Below are 19,308 nucleotides of genomic sequence, written 5' to 3' on the forward strand. Positions count from 1 at the left end.
GCTGCCCCCCCCGTGGGGGCCGGATGGGCCGCACCTGTTGGCCAGCAATTTCGCAGGCGCGGCCACTAAGATGGCGCCGCCGCCTCCTGGCTGCCTTCGCTCCCACGGCCTGGCCTCCTACCCTGCCTCTTTCTTTCTGAAGCCCGAGCCCGGCAAGGTGGGGGGCCAGGCTGGGGAGCCAAGGCCGGAGGAAGCGAGACAAAAAAGGACCGAAAAGCCGGCCCCTTGGCATGGCTCTCTGGGCCCTCTGGCATCCGAGTCCGGCCCAGGGAGGGAGGGCAAAAGCGAAGAAAGAAGTAGTGTGAGTTTTTATTTCCGCCCTCTTCCTGCCACCTCCCGGCACCCCCTCACTTTGATGAACACAAAATCTCGCCCCTTTTCTCTCTTCTCCAACCCTCCTCCCCTTTTTTCCTGGCTTCTACCATGAGCCTCCTGGAATGCAAATGAACTGTATTATGCAAATGTATGCAAATCAGGCTTAACGAGCGGAAGGAGGGGGCAGAATGCCTAATGAGTAATGGCGGAGGGTGCAGATGGAGGGTGGCAGGGATGGCCCCCTCCTCTTCTCCCTTTCAACAGTCTGGAGATTGCCTGGGGGTCGCAGGGTATCCTTCCCTTCTGGGAGAGCCTAGAAGGTCTAGGATGACCTTGGCTGGAGGTGAGGGGCAGGAGGGCTTGGGGACAGAGGGGCCAAGTACAAGGACCGGTGCTCCCTTGCACAACCTCGCCCAGACTCTGGATGGCCAGCCTCCTGGCCTGCATGGTCTGCTGATGGCAGAATCTTCACCCTCTGGTGCTGAAAAGAGGGTGATGCTTATGCATGCCCTGGCTGGTGCAGCAGAAAGGACGATTCCCAAGGGAAGATTCCCAGCCAGACCCAGGTTCTTCCCCGGGGTGGAGGCGAAAGCTGCCTCTCTTTGTGCTTTAGGGGGTAGGGGTGGGGGCGGTTGCCAGGGCAACATAGCATGGAACACCCACCTCCCCAACATCTAGCCCCAGAGGACCTAGGAGTTGGGGGGGGATAATGGATTGACACCCCCTGATGCCCCTGCCACCTGGCACTGCCAGCCGGAGATGGCGGCATCGAATCCTAGAGAGAATGGCCCCTTTGTCTCTAGGCTCACGGTGTTGGGGGAGCAGAACTGGGCACACAGAAGGGCCTTTCCCAGGCCCCGTTCCAGTTCGTTCGACTCCTGCTGGCCTCTGGAGACTCCTCGTGGCCGTCCACCGGCCCCTGCGCCCTGGCAGATGGTTGCCCCCTTGCCTTTTCTCCCATGGGCTTGCCAGTCACTGCTAGGTATGCCTTCCCTCCAAACCTCAGGCAGAGAGCAGTGGGTTCTGCCTCTTCCTGGCTTTTCTGGGTACCTCACATGCCCAGACATGTATCCTGTGCTTTTTCAAACGGGAACGACCCGTAAACTCCCCTCCAGCATCAGCCCAAACCAGGCTGGGACACTCCCAGAGGAGGTGTTGGACACATTTGAAAGGCCCAGACTGGGGTTCAGGCTGGGTCTTAGCACTTCCATTAGCCAGCAGAGTGACCTTGGTCACACCTCTCCCACTTCTTTGAGAGCTATAAAGCGAGGAACTAGTACTGATGACAGCTAAGGCTCATTTTAGCTGTACCTGATCTGAACACTGTGGGCCTTAATGATCGTCATTAAAATCCTCCCTGAGATCGAAACTATTCCTCCACTAGAGCAAGCCCTTTCATTCAGACTCGCCTACACGAGGACAAACCCAGTTTCCCGGAGCCAAGAACGCCAGCTTCCTTCAGCCACTGCCCCTCCCTGAGACTGCAGAGCTGGCCACAAACAATGCCCAGAGACCCTCAGATCCAGTCTTCGACACTTGACTGTGCAGACAGGAGAAGGCCTCCTGGCCCTCGGGAAGGGGGTCCCGGAGCCGGCACACTCACGCCCGGGAGCTGTCCGTGGTGCTGGCCGTGGCTCTGCCGTCCACCGGAGGGACGAGGGCCATAGAGCACCCACCCGCCCAGGTGAGCGGCTAAAGGGAAGAGAAGAAGGAGAAACATTTGGAAACAGCCAAGAAATGGAAACTTTCCTGAAGAAAGTTTCTCCTCTCGGAAGACTCCCAAGCAGCCAGTACTCCTTAGAGGGAGGACACACAGAGTGGGTGAATCGGAACCTCCCCCATCCCTAATACTCAGGAGCTCCAGGCCAGCTCAGTCCTCCTCTGGATCCTATTTGGAAACCCACAGGGAGATAGGCTCATAATTCCTGGCCTTGGGGAAGAGCTCGGGTAGAGATGGGAGTACTGGCCTCTAGATTCCATCCTAAATACTAAGGCCTCTATAAGGAATTCAGATGAGAAAGATGCACGACCTGCCTGATAGTATTCTAGATAGCAGGGGCTGGGGTGACAAGGCAGGGAATGTGTGTGTGTGTGTGTGTGTGTGTGTGTGTGTGTGCTTGCCAAGCAGAGATAGATAGCGGGGGGTGGGGTGAAAGGGGAGGGAATGTGTGTGTGTGTGTGTGTGTGTGTGTGTGTGCTTGCCAAGCAGAGAGATGAGTTTGTAGCTGGTGCTTAACCGGTTCGTATCTGCACGTTAATTGAGATCATGCCTCGGCCTCATTCCCAGTAACTCTGATTTTATTGTTCGAGACCCAAACATGGGTATTTTTTTAAAAGCTCCCGGGGTGGTTTTAGGGCATAGCCAAGCCGAGGATCACTGGCTAGAAGAGAGCAGGTAAGAGAGTTGCAGGGGGAAGCTGATTAGCTGAAAGAGGCCAAGTGCAGTGCCTTGGAGACGGGACCGAATAGGGAGGAGCAAGATGAGCACGGACTCCTCTCCCAGGACCTCCTGGATGGTGCCCAGGCCCTGCCTGGAGACCAGCTCAGCTGGTCGGCTTTTCTCTTCCGTGCTGTGGGAGCTCACACCACCCCAAGGCAGTGAGATGAACTGGCTCTCAACCACACCCCTGTGCAGAGAGAGGAATGGGTGCAATGACCCTGAGGGCGTGCTGCTCCCCTTCACCCAGAGGGTCCCCAGGGAGGCGGCTGTGGAAGGTAAACAGCAACAATGGTCCCTTTCAGTGTCCAGACTCCAACCCTTCAGTCCAATTAGCAGACACAGCAAACAGCAATTCAGCTGCCTTCAGCCGCTGTCATAACAAACTCAGAGCTGCCTTAATGGGGGGATTAGAGCAGGGGGAGGGGGTGTCACTCTAGCCCTGGGAGAGCCTGGGTGGCAAGGAGGGGGTTCCCCCCTTTCTCTCACCTCTCTCCTATCTAAATATGAATCCACCCACCCTCCCCTTCCTTCCATAACCCTGCTCCTCACTCTCTTTGAAGCCTCTAGAATGTTTTTACAATTTTGTCTACTCCTTCACTTTAGTGATTTTCTTTTTTTCCTCTCTCTTTCTCTTTTTTTTTTTTGGAGAGATTTTTGCTATAGGGCACGTGTGCTTGCCAAAGAGACAGAAAGTGAGAAATCACTCTCCTAGGGGGGATGACCATGCCACAGTCCTTTCTCCATTCTCCTCTAGGGATTTTGGGCATGCACACACATGCGCCTTGCATGAATTTCAAGCTGCTCAGTCCAGGACTCGAACCACAGTCAGCCACATGGGAGTCCAGGACCTTAACCACTATGCCACCTGCTGGCTCTGACTCGTGATTTTAAAGCATTAACCTAAACTCATTTATCCTAAGGAAGTCGGCATGAGGCCTTTGGATGACACAGTGCTATAACCCGCCGCCCCCCCACCCCCAGATCTCTGAGGGCCTCTCAAGCAAAGAAAGGGAGGTAGGAAGATCAGTCTGTCTCTAGAACTTAGGGTAGGAGGGAGATGAAGAAGTAAATAACAGATTCCAAATCCCAAACCTTGAAAATGTAGACTTAAAGGACATGCAGACACAGAAAGCAAAGGGGCTTGTGTTTCTCTGGTGGGCTACCAACCCTGGGAATGGCGCCACTGGTCTGGGAGCCAAGAGGAGAAAACACCCTTCTTAAAGTCACTCAGTGAGGAAGAAAGGCCATACGCTATTTGGTTTGTTAATCATGCCCCCTACCTAACTTGTCCCTCGGTTGAATAAACTTAAACTAAAATCATGTTTTTAGTAACTCCTGAATCTAGAAGTTTGAGCCCGTCAGTGGCATGGTGGTTAAGGTGACTGGATCCCATCTGGCTGACTTAGCAGTTCAAGTCCTGGAACTGATGCTTGAAAAACATGTTGGGTGCATGTGCGTGCATGCCCAAAACCCCTAGAGGAGAATGGAGGAGAAGGGATTGCAACATGGCTTTCCCCCTGAGGGGGTGATTTCTCATTTTCTCCCTCTGTCTCTCTCTCTAGTGAGCACATGTGCCTATAGCAAAACTGAAAAAAAAAAAAGAAAAGAAAAGAAAGAGGGACCAGGAGATAGTGTAATGGTTATGTTGCTGGAATCCCACGTGGTTCGATTCTGGACCTGGCGGCTTCAAACTCACGCCGGCTGCATGTGCGTGCTCAAAATCCTGAAAGGTGACTGGAGAAGGGATTGGGGGAGATTTTCTTGCTTTCTGTTTCTCTGTCTCTCTGGTGCGTGCACACACCCAATAGCTTTTAAAGATCTCTCTGTATAAAAAAATGGGAAGAAAAGAAAGAAGCTAGAAGTCGGGAATTACCTTTTACAGGTGCCGTGTAACCTATCTCCGTGAGTCAGTTTACCAATCGTTAGTCCGCTTACCAATAGGTGGTAAGATCCACAAACCAGAAAGAGTGAGGTGGGCATTCTGCCACAAGGACACCAGCCTCTTCCCCTAACAGGCTTCCCAGGACTGTGGCAGCCCGTCCCTCCTTGACACCCTAAGCTGGGAAAGAAAGAGGAAGTTCCTCAGGTGGAAATGTTTTGAGATGCTCAGTCCAAACCATGCCAGAGAGCTGCCCTTTCTACATGGAGATCAATCAGCCCTTTCTACAGGGAGATCAATCAGCTGCTATCAAACCCTCTTTCCAAACTGCAGCCTCTAACCCTTCTGCAACCTGAGAATTACCTATACTATGTCAGGGATATCATATTATGAGATCTTTATAGAGAAGTTTTCATTTTACAACCCGATAGTCCCAGTACGCAGACATCTGAATCTGAGGCCCAGCGATTTGTGTAGCTGGTGACAAGGCACCAAACCATGGGTCTGGCTTTGGTCACGTTTGTCCTGTTTCTTCCCCTCTCATCGATGGCTGGCTATGCTGATTCTTGTGACTGTAAAGGCCTTCTGAGAAGACTCTTTCTTATTTTATTTCTTTTCTTTTCTTTTGGCTTGAGGATGCACGCGCTCTCTGGAGAGAGAGGGAGAGGAGAAAGCATCCATCATGGGCAGTCACGCCACGACCTCCTGTCCTTCTGTCCCTCCTTTCAGGATTTGGGGCATCACACAGATGTGCCCAATGTGTTTCTCAAGTCACCTGGTCCAGGACTCGAACTGTGTGGTCAGTCATGTGGGATCCAACTACCAGGCCGTGGAGCCACTCAACAAGACCCTTTCAATACCTGGAATTGAGGGAAAATATGTCCCAGAATGAGAGTGTGTGTGATAATACAAGACTTCAGTCAAATATTTAGGAAAAATTGCCTTTGGACTCCTGGACTTAGAATTCAGTAGATGGGTATTAGGGGGAAGAGCCGAGGAGAGACACGGATGAAGAAACCAGCTTAGAATTTGGTTTTCACTAAAACAAACAAACAAACAAACAAAAACCGCAGATACGGCAAGCTCTGATGTCTAGAACGGAAAATCCTCAGACACGGAGGTATGCTGTAAGGCTGCGAGGGAGGAACTTACCCAGTAACTGCAGCTCAGCCCCCCACGCCCCAGTCCTCCAGTCCTACCACCGGGTTTAGTTGGAGGAGGGGTTAACCCGTATCTGGGGGAGGCGACTCAGTGGTGTCACTGTGTTCAGCAAACCCCCCAGATCTGAGTGTCTGCTCCTATAGTAGGTCTGTCCTCCACACGGCCAGGCACCCCTAATCTTACACCCTCGATCTTCCCTTCCTGCTCACCACGGAGTCACGCACATCCAACCTCACACCAGGCGTTGCATCGCACCCTCCTAAGCAGACACACACATCACCCGTCACTGTCCCGACAGCCCCGCCCACACCCCAGCGTGCACACGCCGTAGGCACACATCAGGCGGCACGGCTTTCCTCCGCGTCCCTCCTGGCCTCCATTCTCGCTTTCCGCCGAGGTGCTTATCTTGTGGGGTGTAATCCCTCACCCCACCAGTCTCTCGGGCCCTCCATTTTCCTTTAGAGAGTCTGTGGTCAAATACACTCATGGGAGACTACGGCAACAGCCGTATACTCGTGGTTAGTAAGATGGGCATTAAGTCATGTGGATGAACCTCGGCAGATCCAAATACACATCTCCGAACAGCTACGCAAAAAGTTTGTGTAAAGAGGTGGGGAAAACATATCTTACACACACACACACACACACACACACACACACCCTGTTTTTGGCCATAGGGCACATGTGATTCCCAGAGAGAGACAGGGAGGGAAGGTGAGAAATCACCCTGGGGCGGGCGAAGACCACGCTGCAATCCTTTTCTCTTTCACTCTCCTCTCAGGATTTTGGGCACACACACACATGCACCTCATATGTTTTTCCAAGCCACTGGGTCTGGGACTCAAACTGCCGAGTCAGCCATGTGCGATCCAGCCGCCTTAACCACCAAGCCACCTGCTGGCCCAAGCCTATTTTTCTCAGGCTTCTCTTCCTCCCATCCTGGTTCCCAGATCCTGTTCACAACTGGCCTTCCCTCTTCCCCAAGGCCCAAGTCCTCCAGCTCAGCTCAGCCCTGTCTCTGCCCCTACCTCACTCTCTCCAGCTCTTCCCACAAACAAGTTCGGTGGGAACAGCCCCTAACGTGGGTTGTGGGTTGGTGGCTCTCATCTGTAAAAAGGGGTTCATAGCAGCCAAATGGAGTTGGCCAAACAGAGGGCAAGGAGGTGGGCCAGGAAGGAGAGCAGAGAGGGTTAGGGATTATTAGCTCTTGCCTAAAACCGGCAAGGTTTTTGCCGCCCCCCCTTCTCCCTAATCCAGTGTCTACTGCCCCTCCTCCAGAAAACCCAGATTCCAAAGGGCTGAAAAAGTAAGAGGCCACTAATCTTTCCTTCCTCCAGATCTCTAAAGGAAGGAGACATATGTACTCCCGGCTCCCCGAAGCCCGATTTTTTAGAGTTTGGATTCGCCAGTATTTCTACCACATAATATCTAATTGAATCATTATCTTCTAACTATAAAGTCAGGTCCTGGGAGGAAATTTTAAATTTACGTAGGAAACTAGAGCCAGTTCAAGGTCATTTTGTCCAGTCCCCTCCCTCCAAGTACTCCTTCCTGCCTGTCCTGGTGTGCCAGGCCCGGCTGGGGGAGAGAGCGAGATGCAGGCAGAGGGGCTACCACTGGCCTGGGCCACCTCTACTTTTATTCTACACAGTGACCTGCACCGTCCTCCTCTCCTCTGCACCTAAACACTCTTTTGCCTAGAATATGTAGGTCAGGCCAGATAAATGGATTCCTTTAGGAAAGGCCCTGATTAATCTCTAATTCTTTGCTTTCTCTGGGCAGCATAGATACTAAGCTACACATTCCTTTGTGTCTGAGCTCCTTAGAGCTCCTTGAGGCCATTTGTTCTTGGAGACAATGTCAAGAGCGAGGATGGGGTGGGAAGGTAGGGTGGCCTGAAAAAAACCCAACTTGGGGCTGGCAGGTGGCATGCTGGTTAAGGGCACTGGACTCCCACGTGGCCAACCGCGGTTCGAGTTCCAGACCTGGTGGCTTGCTTTCTCACTTTCTCTCTCTCTCTTTTGTCCCTCTCTGGTCAAATTAAGATAAATAAAAAATAAATAAGTAAAGTAAAATAAAATAATTAAAAAATAAAATACCTTCAATACTTTTGGTCACTACAAAGCAACTTGAAAATCTTAAGACACCAGACTCAAGTCCTGGGGCTGAAGGGTGAGAGAACACGGAATCGGAGCAGAGTGAACTGTGCTCACTGCCCCAAATCCAGGCTGGGCCAAAGGCTCTCCAGCCACACACGCCCTCCACCCCTTCCCCCACTACCTCCAGCCTACTTTCCACCTATTTCCACTGCCCTTCTCAGCTCCCAACCAGGCTGGGTGGCCCTGCAGGTAGGAAGCCTTGAGGAGCCCACCAAAGCAAAGACCAGTATTCTCAGGGACGCCAGACCCTCCCAAACGCAGCAATATTCCTGGACAGTCTCTGCGAACTGTTTACCAGCTCCCACCCAGGGGAGGGCTGGGCCAGGAGCTCCAGGCATAGTCCAGAATTACCCTGCAGCTAGATTTCAACAGACCTCTGGAAGCAGTTCCCCCTAGCCTAGACCACTGTAGAGAACCACACAATGCGATTTCTTGCCTTCTCCCCAACTCCGGCTCAGGTGAGGTGGGGTGGTGACTCCTACCTGCGCCGACCGGCTTGGGGGTGGGAAGTCGCCCTGACCAGTGCAGTCTCGAGGCTGGTGGGCTGCCGGGTTTTCTTGCGGCTTCCCACAGCGGGTGAATCCTCATGGTTGAGTCCCTCGCTCAGAGACTCAGGTCTCCCCCGCCCCCCGTGAAGCAAGCCTTCTCCGGGCCCCTCTGCGCAGTGTATGGGGTTATTTTTACTTTCGGTTATCTAGCTTTATGAAGACTCCACACCACTCATACAGCTAGATAACCAAAGATAACAACCAACCCCGCCTCCTGGCTGCCGCCGCCGCCGCCCCCCCCCCCCCACGCCCCCCCCCCCCCCCCCCCCGCCAGTACCTCCGCAGGCTCCGGGTCGCCCGCCGGAGGGGATCGGGGAAGGGCACGCTGGTGGAGATGGGGCCGGAGAGGGAAATGGAGTCCAACACCAAAAAAGACTCAGACACAGGAATAGAGACTCGGCGAGACCGGGAAAGCGAAGAAAGGACGCGACCGCCGTTGGCATCGAGGTCCAGGGATCGACCCCCGACCCCAAAAGCTTCCGACGCCCCATTTCCCACTCCATTTGAGTCAGAAGCTCTAGTTGTGCTGGTCAGAGAGAGAAGGGACTCGCGGGCTTTTTGTGCCACCCGGGAAGACGGCAGAGGCCTCCGCAACCTCACCAGGTCTCCATTGCCCTTCTCCGGAAGATCGAGAACGCGTCTGATGGCCAGCGCCTTGGCCTTCAGCGGAGCCCGAGACTCCGCGTGGGGAGAAGGGGAGCGGAGGAGCCGGACAGGCCACCCCTCCAACTCGCAAGGACACGGAAGCGAAGGGGAGCAAAGAGCTGGATCCAGGCTGCCGACTGAAAGGGGGAGCGGGCTGCGAAACCCTGGGGGGGAAACCCCAGGGGCGCGCCAGGAAACAGGGAAATCCCGGCGACCCAAAGAGTGAGGGAAGGCTGTGGGGGCGGGGTAGGAGGCGACCCAGAGACTCCCAAGGAAAGAGGGAAAGGGCAAAGACCCCACCCGGGAAGAGAGCTGTGGGAGCACCGAGGGATTGGGTTGGTAGGAAATTGGAGGGCGCCCGGGCAGGTAAGTCGAGACTCAGGCCCCGCAGACCCCCAGAGGAACGGCTTTGTACAAAAAGGACCTGAAATCACCCAGGGCTGTGAAAATGGCCGGGGGTCCGAGGCGAGAGTTACCCCAAAGGGTCGACAGGGGTTGCGATCAGGAACGGAATCTACGAGAAGGAGGTCCAGGGAGCCCCCAGGAGGGTTGCAGGGCTTGCCCGGCTTCTCTGGCGGACGCGCGGGCACGCTGGATTCCGAGGCGCTCGCCCAACTCGTGCCCCACGCCGGCCAGGCCACTTACATCAAGCACAGGCTGCGCATCAGTGCTCTCCCTCGCGGTCCTGCCGGCGGGTCCCCGCCCTTGGAGCGCCACAGACCTGGATTCCAAATGCCAAGACTCGGCGGGCGCCGGGGCGGAGGGACCTGCCGGGCTCTTAGCCTCTGCTGAGCCATGGCGAGCAGGGTGGAGCGGGTCTCACCTCCCCAGTGCTCTCCTCAGCCTCTGCAGCTGCTCTGGCCCCGCCGCGCTCCTGTTCCGGACTTTTCATTCATCCTTTCACACTCCCTCCCTAGGCCAGCCTCTGATTGGGTCTACCGAGTCTGACGTCACCGCCTCGTTCCCCCGCCGGCCCCGCCCCTCCACCTTCCCAGGCCCAGCCAGGGCGCACAATTGGGGCGCCCCTCCCGGGGAGACGTGGGAGGGCTACTCGGTCTGCGTGCTGATTCTTAGCCTCTTGATGCCTCACCTACCTGCCTCCCAGGCCCGCTTGCCATCTCCAATCCATTGCCATCTGCGGTTCTGATCTTCAGCCTCGCTCCTTCTATAGGTCCTACATTTTCCATTTTGGCCCTTCGTACGTTGCACCGGGATCAGGGAGCAAAAATTAAAAAGGAGTAGGGTGAAATCTCCTCAAAGAGAACCAGATGATTGGAAACTCTACCTCTACCTGCCTTCTATCAAAATATTCTTTGTGCTTCTGGGGTTCTGACCTTTCCAGACTGTGATCTTAATCGTTTAGGATGGGCAGGGACATTTCTTGTTAGTTTTCAACCCAAAACTGAGGGAACAATTCTGGAAGTTTGGGACTCCTACAGGGAGATCCAGGTCTGAGCAAGGCTGGGCCTCCTTTTCCACTTTGCAGAAATGGGAATGATTCTTGAACCTGTTTACAATACCACAATTCCAGGTGTTAAAGGCTGGGGAGGAAAAACTCGGCTGGCATCTGCCAGGGTAAGACTTGAAGAATTCCAGCCAGTGATGAAGACCCTCTCTAGCACCTTCTCTCCGTTCTGCCACTCAGTGCCCCTCCCAGTGCCCCTCAGACCTGGAGGCCTGCGCCTCCAACCCAGAGGCCTGCGTCCCTAACCCTCCCTCCAACCGAGAGGCCTGTGCTCCCCACCAGTGTTCCAGTCCCTGGTATCTGGAGAGCTGGGGTCACCTTCCAGCAAGGTTCCCTTCTGGACTTTGCCGGCCTGGCTCCCCCATCTGGCCTACCCCGACATTCCTGGTTCTGCCTCTTCACCCAGAGAGACTCAGAACCACCATAACTTGGAATGATACAAAGTTCCAAATTCTCCCTGCCTGTGGGAGTTCTCTGAGTGAGCTGCGGCTCCTTCCTGAACCACTTTGCCTGCTGCTCCGACAAGCCACCCCCTACTCTGGCCTCTTTGCCAAAAAAACCCCAAAAAACAAAAAACCAAAAAAAACCCAAAAACACAACTCTGAAACCTGCAGTTTGAATGTCAGCTGCATGTGATCAGCTCCTAAAACGTGGGACCCTTGCGTACTAGGCCACAGGGGTGCACTCTGGATACCATCGGTTTGCCCCTCAGGCCTGGACAGAATTTTCCCATCTGCCTGATGCACAGCCCAAGACAAAGCCGAGCCTGAATGCCATTCGCATAGGTTAGATGCAAGCCAATGGCCAAAGGGTTTAATTGGTGCTCCCCTCAAAAATCCCATAATCGCTGCCATTGATGCTGGCAGCATGACTGCGGTGGGGACAGTTCAAACAGGATAAAGCCCAGCAACCATGTGCTTTCCTACCAGAAGAACAGTTTGGGGGCTGAAGCAAATGACCTGATTTCCTGAGATCTTAGGGCATTCTGGGAACCGGGCTCCGCACAGCTTTCCCCTGTCAGCCTCCACAGGGTCCCAAGGAACAGGCTTTCTAGAAGCTTCTGCAGAGTCAATGCTTTATCCTCCTGGAAATGGGAGCACCCCAGCCAACGATGAGGGTGGGAGGAAAACGGCAGAGACAAAGTGGCCACTCTGTTTACTCCTACCCTGCCAGAGCCTTACAGCTCAGGAGGCAGCCATAGGGTGCCTGTTGCTGTAGCACTGCTTGCAGAAAAACAAAACCATCGCCAAATATTCTCACAGATAGACCACCTACTGGCGAGCTGCTAAATGCATCCCCTAAATGCATCCCCCATGGGGCTCCAGAGAAACTGCAGGCCCTCCAGCCTTTTCTCTCCAAGCCTACCAACCCCTCAGAATACCACCTCATTCCCCTTTACAAGATGCCTAATCCCTCCCACCCCCAGACATTCCAGCACTTCTAAATAGGGCTTGCACTTCTCTGGACAGACACACAGCTTCCTCTGCAAATGTCTCTCCATTCTCTCTCCTACAAGATCCCTTAAAAAGCACCCTCAGCAAACCTTTTTCGTCCTCCTTCAGCCCCTCACCAGTAAGTGGGAGGCTGAGGCCAGCTTTGGAGAAGACCGACTATCCTAGTAGCTAAAACTCTCCCCTTTTTTTCTCTGTCACCAGTTTCTAGCCAAATATCCTGGATTTGGGCCCTTGTGGGGCCCATGTTTATTGTCTCAATCCCTTATCCTGGCCTGGGCCATCCAGTGTGGCAAGAGGCAGCTGGGGTCACAAGAATCTGCCTTCTCCTTCAGCCTCTGCTGTAGTTTTGCTGGGGAAGGGAAGGAGTAGAAAAGTTTCTTGGCCCAGCAGAAACTCCCCTACTCCCACTGCTACTAACCAAATTCAGACTCAACTGGACTTTTCTTAAAAACCAAGGGCGGGAGAGAAATGGGTATATTTAACTAACTTCTAGAAGTATGTCTAAATTTCTCCCAAACAGCTAGAAAAAGAGCAACATCCTCCAGCCTCTTACTGTAGCTCTGGGTTCTACAGAGATAGTTTCACTTAAACAGAATGTTCAAGTTTAAAGGGAGACTCTCTCCACCTCCCACCATAAAGAAAGATGGAGATTACTCTAAACTGTCCTGGTGGTATCCACATGGAACTCCCTCCTCTGTCCAGATTCCTAATGAAGCCATTCTTCAGTTTTGTCTGGGTTTGTTTGACAACCTGGTCTCCCACCACTCCTGCTTCAATAGGAAGGCAAGTGGGCAACTGTTTTCATCCCAGTGGAGATAGAGCTAACAGCCACGAAAGAAGAAGAAATCACTGCTACCATCATGTTAGCTGATCCTGGTTTGTGTACTATGCCATGTTGTTCCAGTTTCAAAAAAGAAACTACTTTGAGGGTGGCAAATGAGACAGCCTCTCAAAGGCAGGGGCAATTTCATACATACTCTTCATCTAGGAGAAAACAAAGAAGGCAAACTTCAGGCAAAGTATTCTTAAAATACAGGGGGTGCCCAGTAATCCATACACTTATACCTGTATGTGACTACAAGTCCAGGTTTGTGATGACATGGATGGAGTAGGGGATGGGTGGAGAGTGAGGGTATGGACAAATCGTGTGTTCCGTGGAATCTGGGTATAGGTGTGCATGTGGGAGGGGAGGGAGAGTTGTGTCCATTGTGCGGTGTGTTTTTGATTATTCGGCAGTCTTTTGGACCAGAGGAGAGCCTTCTAACTAACGGAGCATGGCAGGCCTGTAGGCTGCTAATAGCTGGAGCTATTGGGTGCAGTAGGTGGCCTTTGGCCTTGGTCTCCTTAGGAAGGTTTAGGTCAGAGCAGAGCCCCCCACTTCCAGCTTCCAGTGCAGTCTGCTGCCGCGTTCTGTGGTGCCACAGAACAGGGCACACTCTGCCCTGAATCTTTCCTTCTAGGGAAATTCTCGGGGATCAAGAGGAGGACATGGCAAACCCCAATGCTGATCTGAGTCCATAAGTGCCCCCGTCTGCCTCGGAGCCTGCATCCTTTGCCAGTGCCCGACCCACCCCTCCCTGCAGCCCTGGTGCCCACCTATTGTCTGTGTGGCTGAGAGGCCCACATAGAAAAAAACAGGGCCCGAATCACACTCTCCCGGTGCAGCTTTTAGACAGATCTACATAATTTGGGTCCCAAAATACATGTGAACAGTAAACCACTCTCTTGGAATCTGCAGGTAATTAAATCAGAAGTACATTCTTTTTCCCCTTTGTTTCCATTACCAGGTTAATTTGCCTTGAAGATACAACCGAAAACTGTATTTGGGGGAGGGTGGATTCAGATTTTTGTTTGTTTGTGAGTGCTTCATTATTATGGACATTAGCACACCTTATTCTTTTGCTACAGAATATTTGCATTGTCTATGGGATAGTGGCAAATATAAGCAAGAACTGGCAGTAAAAAAAAAATGTTGAGGCTGCATGAAAAAATATACATATATGTCTATCCATATGGGCAGGCACGGTTAGAGGGCACAGAGACCAAACCTGGAGGATTCTCCTGGGAATACTGCCTTTCCTCCCACTGAGGGGCCAGCCAGGATCCCCCTGGCTGTGTGGTGAGCCTTCTGCTGCCTGCTCCCAGCTCTGTTCTTGAGCCCACACACACCACTCACTTGCCCAGAGCCCTGTGGTGCCAGGGAGGTGAGAACAAGGCGGCCGAGATGGTAGAATACTGGCTGATTCGTCTAAACTGAGCCCCTTCTACAAGACCCTCAGCCATCAGCAAATGGCCTCCTTAAGGGACATAAGCATGAGTGTGCAAGAGTATTGCGCATGCACACACGCATATGTGTGTGCGCACGCGCGCACGCACACACTCACACACACACATTCAAACCTATCAACTCAGACAAATGCAATGACAAACCCCTGGCTAGTCCCAGCAGTGCCACCTCCCGATGCTCGCCCACACTCCGCTATTTCAGCTCCCCGGTGCCCACTCACCGTAACCACACTCCTCTCTTTTTCTACCTCTGCCACCCATATACAGATACCTCTGTGCCCCTCCCAGCCAGCCTCCCCCAAGGTCAACCAGCCTCCAGCCCTGCCCTCAGGAGCTTATGGAAGAGGAGAAAAAGAGTTCCCTGTATCGCCAATGCCTTTGCTCTCTGCCAGAGCAGGGTGTTCCGTGCCCAGCATCATTGCCTACCTAGATAGGTCTTATTACAGCAGGAGTCAACCGAAATCAGAAGCTGAAAGCTGGGGTCTCTGAAAAAGGCAGTGGCTGAGGGAGGGAGGCGTGGAGGACGAGAAAACAATGCGGGTGGTGCAGGGCCAGCGTTCCTTTGCCTCCCCACCCCCGCCAACACCACCACCAAAAACAACAAATAAAATTCAAAAATAAATACCCCAAAAGCCAAAGGCGGCCACCTACGATCACACCAGAAACAAATGAGGCTGCTTCTTCTGGGATGCCCAGCTCCTGCCGAGGGGGAGAATACACAGGTTAAAGTCCCTTGAAAATTCCCTATCTTTCTCACCACCTGCTTATCTCTGGTCCTGTCTTCATGACCTAGGTGGTCTGGGGGCCCTCTTCCATTGCCAGGCCTAACGGTGGCGCTGGGGGATAGACCAAGAAAAGCCTGGACACGCCGGGGAAGGCAGGCTTCTCGCTAGGGCCTGTCTGTTCCATCTCACTGGGATGATTGGACGCTAACCAGGCCTTGTCCTCCCTCACCTCCATCCAGAGACTGGATCGAAGTCTGTGGAGCTTCTGACTTCACCCTAAAGAAGAACCCCCGCCTAATGGATTTCTACTGGCTCCTGTAGATTCCTGCTTCTCACGGTCTGCCAGAGCCTGCTGCTCACGGTCTGCCAGAGAACACGCTCAGGAGAGAAGGAAGGGTCTGGGCTTAGGGATATATTTCTGTCTGTCTGGATGTAAGGCCACCATAAACTGCAAAGTGCCATATGCATTTAAGATCTTCTCCATCATGGTATCTCTCCAGCTTTCTCCACCCACCTCTGTCACTTCCTATCTGCTGGCACCTACCCATGTGGAGCCCTTTGAGTTCACAAAGACATACCCTGTAGCGATCCATTTTCTCCCTCTCCTTTTCCACATATACAAAGGTGTGAATACAAAGCAGTCTTTAAACATGATCATTTTAATGTCAGATATGGAAGCCAGTCTCAATACTTCATCATCTTACTTTCCTAGTATGTCGCTTTCAGGTTAAATTACGGTTTGGGGGAAGGACGGGTACACCATAGGTGGGCCAGTTCCTGAGATGCCAAGAGGAGTCGGTTTACGTGGTGTGTGTGTGTGTGTGTGTGTGTGTGTGTGTGTGTTAGGGTAAGCTGGTGAATTCGTCTACCTCCAACTCAATTCTAAAACTCATCTTTATTTAAGTCAGAAAGCAAGCCTCCTAAATGCAGAGCAATCAGAAAAAGTGGGGGCTGGGGGGCAGGGATAAGCCTTACGCCCCAGCCTGATTTCTAGGAGGGCTGTTTGAATGCCCCCTGCTCACTTCTAACTCCCAGGCATGACTGCTCCCTAGCCTCCGGCCTCAGCTCTGCCAGCCTAACCAGTTCACAAAGGGAGGTCTCAGCTTGAAATCGGTCTCTTCACACCAAGGAAGGGGCCACCCTCACCCATGCCAATCTGCTGACATGCTAGAAACAGGCCCGGGACAGTGTGGATGCCTTCGGCTTCTCCTCCCACCCTAAGCAGTGACAGTTCTGGGGTTCCTGGCGTGGTTGTGGTCGTACCTTGTACCTCTCCTCACTGGTCTCTGCCCTGCTATTCCACCACCAAACACACACACAGTGCCCAGGAGCACGCGGTGGTGAGGAACACGGCCCAGCAGGCATGGAACATGTGTGTGTGCGTGGATGACGGTTGGCCGCCCCCGCCGCCCCCCGCTGTCTGGCCTCTGGGGTACCAGGAATAGTCTGCTCCACTCCTCTGCTCCCCACAGCCCACCAAGGCCCAGGGGCAGGAGTGGCCTTCTTTCTGTACCCCTGGCCTTCCTTTATAACCAACAAAAATGAAAACAAAAAGCCCTCCATTAGATGGGGTCTGAAGAGGGCTGGAGTTGGATTCTCTCCCTTTCTAGAACCTAAACACCTGCCCGACACCACATCTGCCTTTCCAGCCCCTTTCCCAGTTGCCGGGCGCATAGAAAGGTGGGTGGGAGGAAGGGGATGAAATTCAGGTGAAACCTATCAAATGGTTCTGGATTTTTCCCAGTCTGGGCTCCTCCTTTCTGGAAATGTGTCTCTTTTTCCCCCACCCCACCCATGTCCCTCAGACTTTGTCCTCCCCTAAAATCCCAAGTCTTTGCAACAGAGCGGAGTAAGAGCCAGAGGGCAGAAAGGTCAGGAGTTCAAACACAGGCATTTTCCTCCTCCCTCCCACCTCCACTACTGTCTTCCTTCCTGCCTCTTCTCTGAGCATTAAGATGTTGGCCATGTCTGGTGGAGAGAAGGGAGGGGCGGATTAATAGGATCAGTAGCACCGTGACCCTAAAGCCCCCCCACAATCCCATTGACAAACTTAGCGAGCTGTCTCCGCTGGCAGGGGCTGGGAAAGGAGGGGGACCAGAGGCGCTCTGGGGCGGCTGGGCAGGGCCGTGCCTCCAGTCCACACTGGGAAGCAGCAGCGGGGACAGCGCCACACTGCCACCTCGTCCTCTCCTCACATGCCTCATCCCTTCTGGGGACCCCCTAAATATCCGCCCCGCCTTTCCTTTCTGTGAGGTTGCACCAGCCTCCATTAGCCAGGAGGGAAAGTAGAAAGGTTAGGGAACCCCGACTGATTTGGGGGGATCCCTTCCCACCACAGCCCAGAGGTCTGAAGGGGCTCGGATCCTTCCTGGACCCAAGTGGCCACTTACCCGGCTTCTGTGAGGAGGAGAGATTGCTCGGTGGCCCCTGCGGCTGGACTGCCTCTCTGCCCCCAGCCCCTAGCCTCTTGTGGAGTGGAGGATGCAGCTCCGATGACGGTGACGTAGCATCTGTCTATCCATTCAGGAATTTCGCTCGCCTCTCTCTTTCTTTCTCTTGCTGCTCTCCCTGGGAAGGCAGCAAAAGGGGGTGCTGCCCCTATCTGAAGACACCCTCACCACCACCCAAACACAGCCCCCTCTGAGGAGCCCCTCCTCCTCCTCCTAAGGCCGCTGCGCTGCGTGGGAAGGGTCTTTGTCGTCTCCACTCCGGTTCCCACCTTCCCCTCCTGCCGGCTCTAACCTGAGGCAGGAAGAAGGGGCTCAGGGAAGCTATTGTTCCTTCTGGCCTCCCTCCTCCCCAAAGGAAGCAAGAGAAAGGGTGTGACAGAATACCCCGTCCCCATTGTCCTCGGAGTTCCAGTTCACTTTGGAACTTGAGCGAGGAGTGAATGGTGTGTGTGTCTAGGATGGGAGTGGAGTTGATAGGAGTCGCAGGAAGAGGGCATCCCTGCCATTTGTGGTCTGGGGGGCTCCAGTCCCCTCTTGCTCAAATCTCTCCACTACTCTTCTCCTGTCAGCTTCACTGATCCCAAATCCAGCTCTTAGTCAGAAAGGAGAAAGTGACCACTGGAAGATGAAGGCTCAGACTGCAGGGGTGGGGGACAGAGTGCGTGTCGGGGGTGACAGAGGCCAGCCCTTGGAGTCTAGACTAGACTAGGAGAGGTGGGGCCTCAGATTCAAAGTGGGAGATAAATTATCTTGTTCTGAGAGGAGGGAGAGCGGTTTGGGGGTGGTTTCCAGGGCCGGTCCGATATTTGGTGGAAGCTGGGGCCCAGAACGGCACAATGGTCGGCTCTCTTTTCTCTCTCTCACCCCACCCTCGGCCCCTCCCTTCCCCTCCCTCCCACTCCTCTTGGCCTGCATGGGAACTCGGTCTGAGCCCGACGTGACAGACAGCAGGCCTGCATGCTAATGAAGTTTGTCTCAAGTTCATTGTCAAAGCCCCCCCTTCCCCACGGCCCCCTCCCCTCCTCTCAGACACAAATCGCCCTCCAACTTTTGTCCCACAGACCTGAAGGCCACTTGAGTCCCTGCCGGCTCCCCTCTCTCACCCTCCCCCACTGCTTTCAGTCTCCACTCTCCTCTCCCGGTGCCTTCCCAGACACCTTCTGGCCCAGCCGTCCGAGCCCGTGTGGGGATCCCAGGGCTGGGGTCTGGGTCTATACACTTGGTCCTTCTTTGCCTGCCTCAAAGTAGGGGCCCCTGAGAGGACTGGGAGAGAAGGCGACAGCCTCCCCGACTTAGCGTCCCCTGCCCCCCACTTCCCAGCCCCGTCCTGGGCCCTGTCCCCCAACTCCAGCCTCAGCTCCCCTCCCCCCATTCCTCCCATCATGATTATTTTGCTCTCCCCTTCATTACATCTGCTTCAGTAGCTCAGAAATAAAGATCCTTTGAGACTAATTTTGCACCCCCCCAATCCCACCCCTGGCCTCCCCCTCCCTCCAGACCAGGGCTCCGTTAGCTCCTTTCTCACCGGCTGGAAGAGACATTGAGTTCCTTGTCTAGGGAGCTGGGGGGTTGATGGGCGGAGGTGCCAGTGGAATGGGGGGGTCTCTCCAACTCTGGGACGTGTCCAGCAATCCAAACCTGTCCTTCTTTTGTTCCTACAAATCTCTTCATACTGTCACCACCCTCTGGAGTCTGCCTTTCTCCCCAGTAACAGGGGACAGGGGAGAAAGGGGAGGAGGACCCTGAATTCACCCCACCCCCCAATTCCAGAGAAAGAAGGG

The 19,308-nt window shown here is 53.9% G+C and overlaps 2 long non-coding RNA genes and 1 other non-coding gene across 3 annotated transcripts in view; all 3 read right to left on the reverse strand.

The window, feature by feature from the left end:
• The window catches only part of LOC114009021 (uncharacterized), a 26,396-nt gene extending 8,176 nt beyond the window's left edge, over positions 1-18,220 (reverse strand). The window contains exons 1-3 of the long non-coding RNA XR_003550501.1: positions 17,820-18,220; positions 17,468-17,645; positions 14,978-15,051 (exon numbers count right to left, since the gene is read on the reverse strand). This is a non-coding gene — a long non-coding RNA (uncharacterized LOC114009021). The remainder of the gene's footprint in view (positions 1-14,977; positions 15,052-17,467; positions 17,646-17,819) is intronic.
• On the reverse strand, positions 5,071-11,688 carry LOC114009022 (uncharacterized). Its single transcript, XR_003550502.1, has 3 exons — positions 11,572-11,688; positions 10,242-10,341; positions 5,071-5,283 (listed from the first exon to the last, which is right to left on the reverse strand). It is a non-coding gene; the product is annotated as an uncharacterized LOC114009022 (long non-coding RNA).
• On the reverse strand, positions 8,637-8,697 carry MIR9-3 (microRNA mir-9-3). The gene has a single exon (NR_129472.1). It is a non-coding gene; the product is annotated as a microRNA mir-9-3 (primary transcript).
• Positions 18,221-19,308: the final 1,088 nt, after the last annotated feature.

The sequence above is a fragment of the Tupaia chinensis genome, unplaced genomic scaffold (genome assembly GCF_000334495.1).
Source record: "Tupaia chinensis unplaced genomic scaffold, TupChi_1.0 Scaffold000438_1, whole genome shotgun sequence".
NCBI classification, from domain to species: domain Eukaryota; kingdom Metazoa; phylum Chordata; class Mammalia; order Scandentia; family Tupaiidae; genus Tupaia; species Tupaia belangeri.